This window comes from Mandrillus leucophaeus, unplaced genomic scaffold, assembly GCF_000951045.1.
Source record: "Mandrillus leucophaeus isolate KB7577 unplaced genomic scaffold, Mleu.le_1.0 Scaffold61, whole genome shotgun sequence".
NCBI lineage: Eukaryota > Metazoa > Chordata > Mammalia > Primates > Cercopithecidae > Mandrillus > Mandrillus leucophaeus.
The window spans coordinates 2,099,030-2,105,891 of NW_012106586.1; positions in this window are offsets into that span (position 1 = coordinate 2,099,030).

Genomic DNA, 6,862 nt, shown 5'->3' on the forward strand with positions numbered 1-6,862 from the left:
GCATGCATTAGGTATTTGTCCTAATGCTCTCCCTCCCGTTTCCCCCTAACCCCTGACAGGCCCCAGTGTGTGATATTCCCCTCTCTGTGTCCATGTGTTCTCATTGTTCAACTTCCACTTATGAGTGAGAACATGCGTGTTTGGTTTGCTGTTCCTGTGAGTTTGCTGAGAATGATGGCTTCCAGCTTCATTCATGTACCTGCAAAGGACATGAACTCATTCTTTTTTATGGCTGCATAGTATTCCATGGTGTATATGTGCCACATTTTCTTTATCCAGTCTATCATTGATGGGCATTTGGATTGGTTCCAAGTCTTTGCTATTATAAATAGTGGATGCTTTTATAATAATGTTTACTGTTTACCAGCAAATTGAATATTATAAAAGCAATCACAATTTCTAATCTTGGTGCTTCTTAAGTAAGTGTAAATCATTAAAAGAGCAAGAATATTTCACTTGATTTCGTTTCCTGGCTTTTATTTCTAGGAGTTTTATGGAAGAAGGTGAAGTCTATGATTAGAATTCTCTGTGAAGTCAAAGATATCTGAATTCAGATCTCATTTCTGCCACTTACTAGCTGTGAATTTAGTCAAATCATTTAACGTCTCTAACGCTTGGTGTCCTTATCTGTATAAATAGTAGTACTTATCATTATTTTCTTCATCGAGTTATTTGTACAGGTTAATGAAATAATGAACAGAAGTACTTAGCATAGTAGCTGGCCTCGATAAGTGCTCAATAGCTGGATATAGCAGCATATGCCTGTAGTCCCAGCTAGTCAGGAGGCTGAGGCAGGAGCAATCAGAGCTCACTCAGCTCACTTGAGCCCAGGAGTTCGAGGCTGCAGTGAGCTATGATTGCACTATTGTACTCCAGCCTAGGTGACAGAGGAAGACCCCCATCTCTATAAATAATCGTAGTAAATAAACACTCAATAAATAATAGTTATATGTACATGTTAAGCAGAATAAGTCCTAGAGTTCCCAGAAATATCTAGATACCTGTCGATCCTGATTCTAGTTCTTCACCATGGAGTTCAGAAATGTACTTGGGTCAGGCTGTGTTCATTTGGGGAGACTGATCTTGTCTCAGGATGAAATTTGTCTGAATGCACTGTATACTGTATTCAAGTGATCACATTATGTATTCTATATCTCTGCAATTGAGTAGGTACACCTGGCCCAAAGAAGTGCACATGTCCAGGTTATCCTCATGCTGGATTGGAGGAAGACAATACTAGTATTATGTTTCCATAGGTTGGTGTGATCCTCACTCTTTCAGGATCTGGGGGTTCAGAGACTTGCTCCTCATTCTGTCTTTAAAAAGGTTACTAGCCTTTATTTTTTCTAAGTGTCCTTCTCTCTAAATCCTTTAGATAAGTAAATCTTGATGATTTGGCCAAGTGGCATCTGTGTCTGGGTTTTTACACTTGCTATTGACACAGTGCAAATACTGCCGATACAGTGGTTAGTCATGCTGTATTCTACATGACCACTTTATTGAACACTGGGTTCTGTGGGGTGCGAGCAGACAGTATCTTTCTTTTGCTCCACCACTACCCCTCAAGCCTGCTTTGTTGGCTGTCTCTTCACCTCTCCTCAACAGGAGCTTGAGCTGATCCTGGAGAAGTACCTGTTTCTCTTGTATTTTAGAATAATCCGATGTATATTCATCAAAATGTATCCAGTTCAAAGCTTCTCCTTTTCCCTATACCACCCAGGTTTGATGACAGTGGGATGGAGGTGGGACGGGGTAGGAGAATCTGTTTTGACTGTCTTGGCCCACTTCCTTCCTGCTTGCTTTTTAGCTGCTGTTTTGGCTCCCCGAGCATCAGGTCTTACTTGATAAAACCTTTTATAATCTGGCATCACTGATTTGTGTGCAGCAGATGCCTGAATGCCTCTTCTTTCTCCCCTGGGCAACTTGGTCAATTACTTAACCCTTCATCTAACCTCTGGGGCTTGCAGAACGCCTCCATTCCCTGAAGTAGGTGCAGCTCTCTCCACTTCATTTCTTAGAAGCTGGCTCTTGGTTTCTGATATACACAAGGCTTGGCTACTCCCATTTTTTCTAGAAACTTGTCTGTGTCTGTACAATAACTCTGTTCTCACACCTCCACCATATATGCACACACTTGTGCTTGAACTACCTTGAGAGAGTTCCTATTCTTTGCGATAAAAGAGGTCTAATTAGATTATGGGAAAACTGCTCAGAGCAACGGGAATTGGGCAGGCTTAGGGAACTTTTATCCATGAGATGGGAAAGACATGAATGCACTCCCGCTTCATGGAGGTGGACATCTCTCTAGTGACAGAATATGTGTATCCATCAAGCACAATGACTTGTTTCCATGAAAGGTGAGAGCAATAAATGCAGATATATTGTTCCTCTTTGGCTCCCATTTTTTTGAGACTACATGTTGACCACTGCCTTTCTTTTGGCATGTTTCAAGGCAATTAGATAATAGGTCACTGGTGGCATTTTTATTGTTATATTCCAGTCCTATATATACTATTGACCTTTGCCAATCTTGGATATTTCCTAGTTTTCCTCAGTAACACATGTAAAATTCATCTTTTGGGGTGAACGCCTACTAAAAAGGTATACTACATTTAGTTATGAATAATACAGATCCAGCTCTAATGGACTAAATAACATAGAAATTGACTTTTCTCTCATTTAAAAGAAATCTGAAGGTAGGTAGTATAGGGTTGGCATGATGTCTCTATAGTATACCATCAGGGACCTAAGCTCATGCTATTTTTTTGTGATACCCTCATTTGCATATGACTTCCATTCTTAAAGTCACTCATGGACCAAGATGGCTATTGGAGATCCAGCCATTGTGTCTAAGTTCCAGGCAGCAGGAAGAAAGGAGAAGAAAGTAGAAACAGATGTATGCCAGCTATCTGTCCCCAAGAAAATGAGTGATCCTGGAAGTCTCATCTCATGTTTCCCACCCACCTCTACCTGTAAAGGAAGATGGAGACATATAGTTGTTTATCTGGTTAGTTTGCCACTTTGGAGAAAACTGAGGTTTTAAGGGAGAAGGAAGGAAAGAATAAATATCGGTGGCCAGAAGATAGCTTCCATCGTTTATCTTATGTTGACATTGCTTAGTTTCTCTTCTCGGTCTTCCTTATCCACTACAGTTGTCAAGTCATAAAAGCAACTTTTTCAGGTCCCATCTCTGCCAATAGGAAGGGTGTATCTCAAAATAAATGACTATCGTTTGAATTAAATACATTTAGCTTTATGGATAACTCCTTACATTTATTTTTCTCATTTCTTGGGTGATGAGTGACAAAAATAGTCAGGAAATAGACCATTACTGTTCTGACCTGTGATTGGGAACTTTTGTTTTAGCTTTAAGCTTTTCACCCTTAACTTTTTAGTTTGAAAATTTCAAACCTACAGAAAGGTTGTAAAATCATTATAATGAACACCCATATACCTTGTTTTGACCATCATCCCATAACTTGCATTATTGATTCATTTCTCTATATACATTTGGTGGTGGTGGTTGTTGAATCACTTGAGAATTTAATGAATTTTTAAAGTGGAAGGACACTACTTAAATATTTAAAACCCTAAAATATTTAAGACCTTTTCTGAGAATAATTTTCAAGATAAAGACTGTGATTGAAGGCAAATGGTTACATGTAATTTCTAAAAGATAACCTCTCTTCTGGATATTTCAGAGGACCAGAACTAGAGATATTACAGACTCCTTTCAATAGACTTCAGATTCCCACTTCCTTTATGTGTTAGAACCTCTGCTGAGAGAGGTTCTCAAATGGTTATCCTGATCTGAACACCCCCACCAAAGCAAACCTATTTTAGATATATTAATGTAAACACAAATTAGAAGTTTTAGCCTGGGCAACAGGGCGAAAACCCATCTTTACAAATAAACAAATTAGCCGGGCATGGTGGTGCACACCTGTATGTGGTCCTAGCTACTCAGGTGGTTGAGGTGGGAGGATCACTTGAGCTAGAGAGGCAGAGGTTGCAGTGAGCCAAGATGGTGCCACTGCACTCCAGCCTGGGCACAGAGCAAGACCGTGTCTCAAAAAGGAGAGAAAAAAAAAAGAAAAAAAGAAAATTTTTTACAGCGCTATTTCTGTTTGGATAATTCAGTTTGATTATGACATTAACAATGTCATCATCCTGCTGGCCAATCAGCAAAAGATGGAGTTCTCTAACAGAATGCTTACAATGTAAGAAGCAAGGAAAGACAAAATGGCCTGCTCTAGAATTTAGAATCTGAAGCACTTGCTTCATCCCTGGAAGCAGCAATTCACACAGAACTGACACATAGGTTCAAGTCCTCTAATGTTGAAAAGAGTACTATCTGGAGGATCCTTTGGGATGGGTTTGTTACTCTACCTAGACTAGGTCAGGGTGAAGCCAGAGTCCAGTGCTCCGTGGTTCTGCTCGGTTGCAGATAGGATTCAGGCTTATCATGCATAATGCTCAGTTACTGGTATTTTACTGTTTTCAATTCACTAACCAAACCATTGAGCTTATTGAAAATGGCTTTCTTTGGAGTTTCATTTCGGTAGAATGTAAGGACGTAATTTATTTCTTCACTAATAGGACAAGCAGTACAAGGTATATGAGATGAGAAGGGATCTCTGAGATCTAGTCTTATACTTGTGCATCTAGTGGTAGATTGCAATACTGCTCATCAGATATTCCAGATTTTGTCTCTGCAGTGCTCCTCCTTGAGTGATTTGGGGATTTATTACTGTAGCATAACTTAAAACTATTCTGTCAGATACAAGGCAAGAAATGCTACACTAAAATTTTGATAAAACAAAGTTGAAAGGATAGTTTGCTTGTTAATTGGAATGGCTTTCCCCCAAACCCAAACTTTAATCTAAGTCAGATTTCCTTTATTTCTTTTATAAACGTTTAGCTTTAAAACAGTTATAGATTTGGCTGGGCGTGGTGGCTCACGCCTGTAATCCCAGTACTTTGGGAGGCCAAGGCAGGCAGATTACGAGGTCAGGAGATTGAGACCATCCTGGTCAACATGGTGAAACCCCATCTACTAAAAATACCAAAATTAGCTGGGCACGGTGGCATGTGCCTGTAATCTCAGCTACTTAGGAGGCTGTGGCAGGAGACTTGCTTGAACCAGGAAGTCGGAGGTTGCAGGGAGTCAGGATCTAGCCACTGCACTCCAGCCTGGTGACAGAGACTCCGTCCAAAAAAAAAAGTTATAGATTTACAGAATTATTAATTACATAGAGAGAATGTTCATATTCCTCACACCGAGTTTCCCCTATTATGAACATATTAGTTCCTATATTTTTACATGCTCTTTCCTTCCTGCGAATATTAAAAGTCTTGTTCATTAATATATATTTCTTAAGTGCCAGCCATTTTGCTATTACTAATTGTAGGTTGGTATTCTTCAAAAGTTTTGGGAAGAATACACGAGAAAATCAAAGACATAGGGAGTGCCTTTCTATCTTCCCATAAAAATCATGTGGATCTTTTATTTTTCAGTCAAAAGGAAGACTTTATGTGAACAATCCTCTTACTGACCACCCTATAGCCATTACTGAAAATAGCCTTCTCTATATCACTGAAGCTTTAAAACTCACAACAATCTTTTATTTTTGCCTCCTGTTCGATAACTATGAAGTTTTTATTTATATCTTAACCCAAATATATCCCTTTTTTTCTTTTTTATCATTCCCATTATGACCTCCATGACGTTTAAAATGTTATGGCCATGAGCGGTGGCTCACGCCTGTAATCCCAGCACTTTGGGAGGCCGAGGTGGGCAGATCGCTTGAGGCCAGGAGTTCAAGAACAGCCTGGCCAACATGGTGAAACCCCATCTCTACTAAAAAATACAGAAATTAACCGGGCATGATGGTGTGCACCTGTGATCCCAGTTACTTGGGAGGCTGAGGCAGGAGAATCGCTTGAACTCAGGAGGTGGAGGTTGCAGTGATAGACCATTGTATTCCAGCCCGGGCAACAAAGTGAGACTCCATCTCGAAATAAAGTAATAATTTAAAAAATAATAAATTAAATTAAAAAATAAATCAAATAAAATGTACATGTTTCTTTTTAATTACACAAACACAGAGGTGGTGTATTAGTCTGCTTGGCTGATGTAACAAAATACCATAGACTGAGGTGGCTATAACAACATTTACTTCTTTCAATTCCGGAGACTAAGTCCCAGATAAAGATGGGGCAGTCTGGATTCCAGGTGAAAGCCCCTTCTTGCTCTGTCCTCACGTGGCACACAGAGGAGAACAAGCTCTTTGTTGTTTTTTCTCTTAAGGGCACTAATCCCGCCATGGGGGACCCACCCGGGTGACCTCATATAAATTGAATTACTCCCAAAGGCTCCATCTCCAAATACCAACATATCGGGGTGGGGCGGGGCTTTAACATACGGATTGGGGGAGGAGGGAAATAGTTCCGTCCACAGCTGGTGGCAATGCCCAAGCTCAACGCAAGATTAAAGTACTGAATTACAGAGAGCTGTGAGATGAGGTTAGAAAGGCTCCTCATACGGAGGTCATCAAGTGCCAGACTAAAGAGCCACTGGGCTTTTTAGATCATAAATCCGGGGGTTGCTTATGGGATGGATTTTGTTAGAGATCACGAGTGGGAACACCATTTCGGGGGGTAATATAACAATTCCTGAGGGAAAAATAAAAACGAACACCATGACAACCACCCTCGAATGCACCACCACCAGGAAGCCTTTCCTGACGCTTCGCCAGAGAGGTTCTCTTTAAACGCGAATTTTTCTTGAGTTACCCTAGAAATGTGAGTTCCCCTCCACATCTCGCCTTCTCTCGTACACGTTCCTGTGCGTTTCCCAACC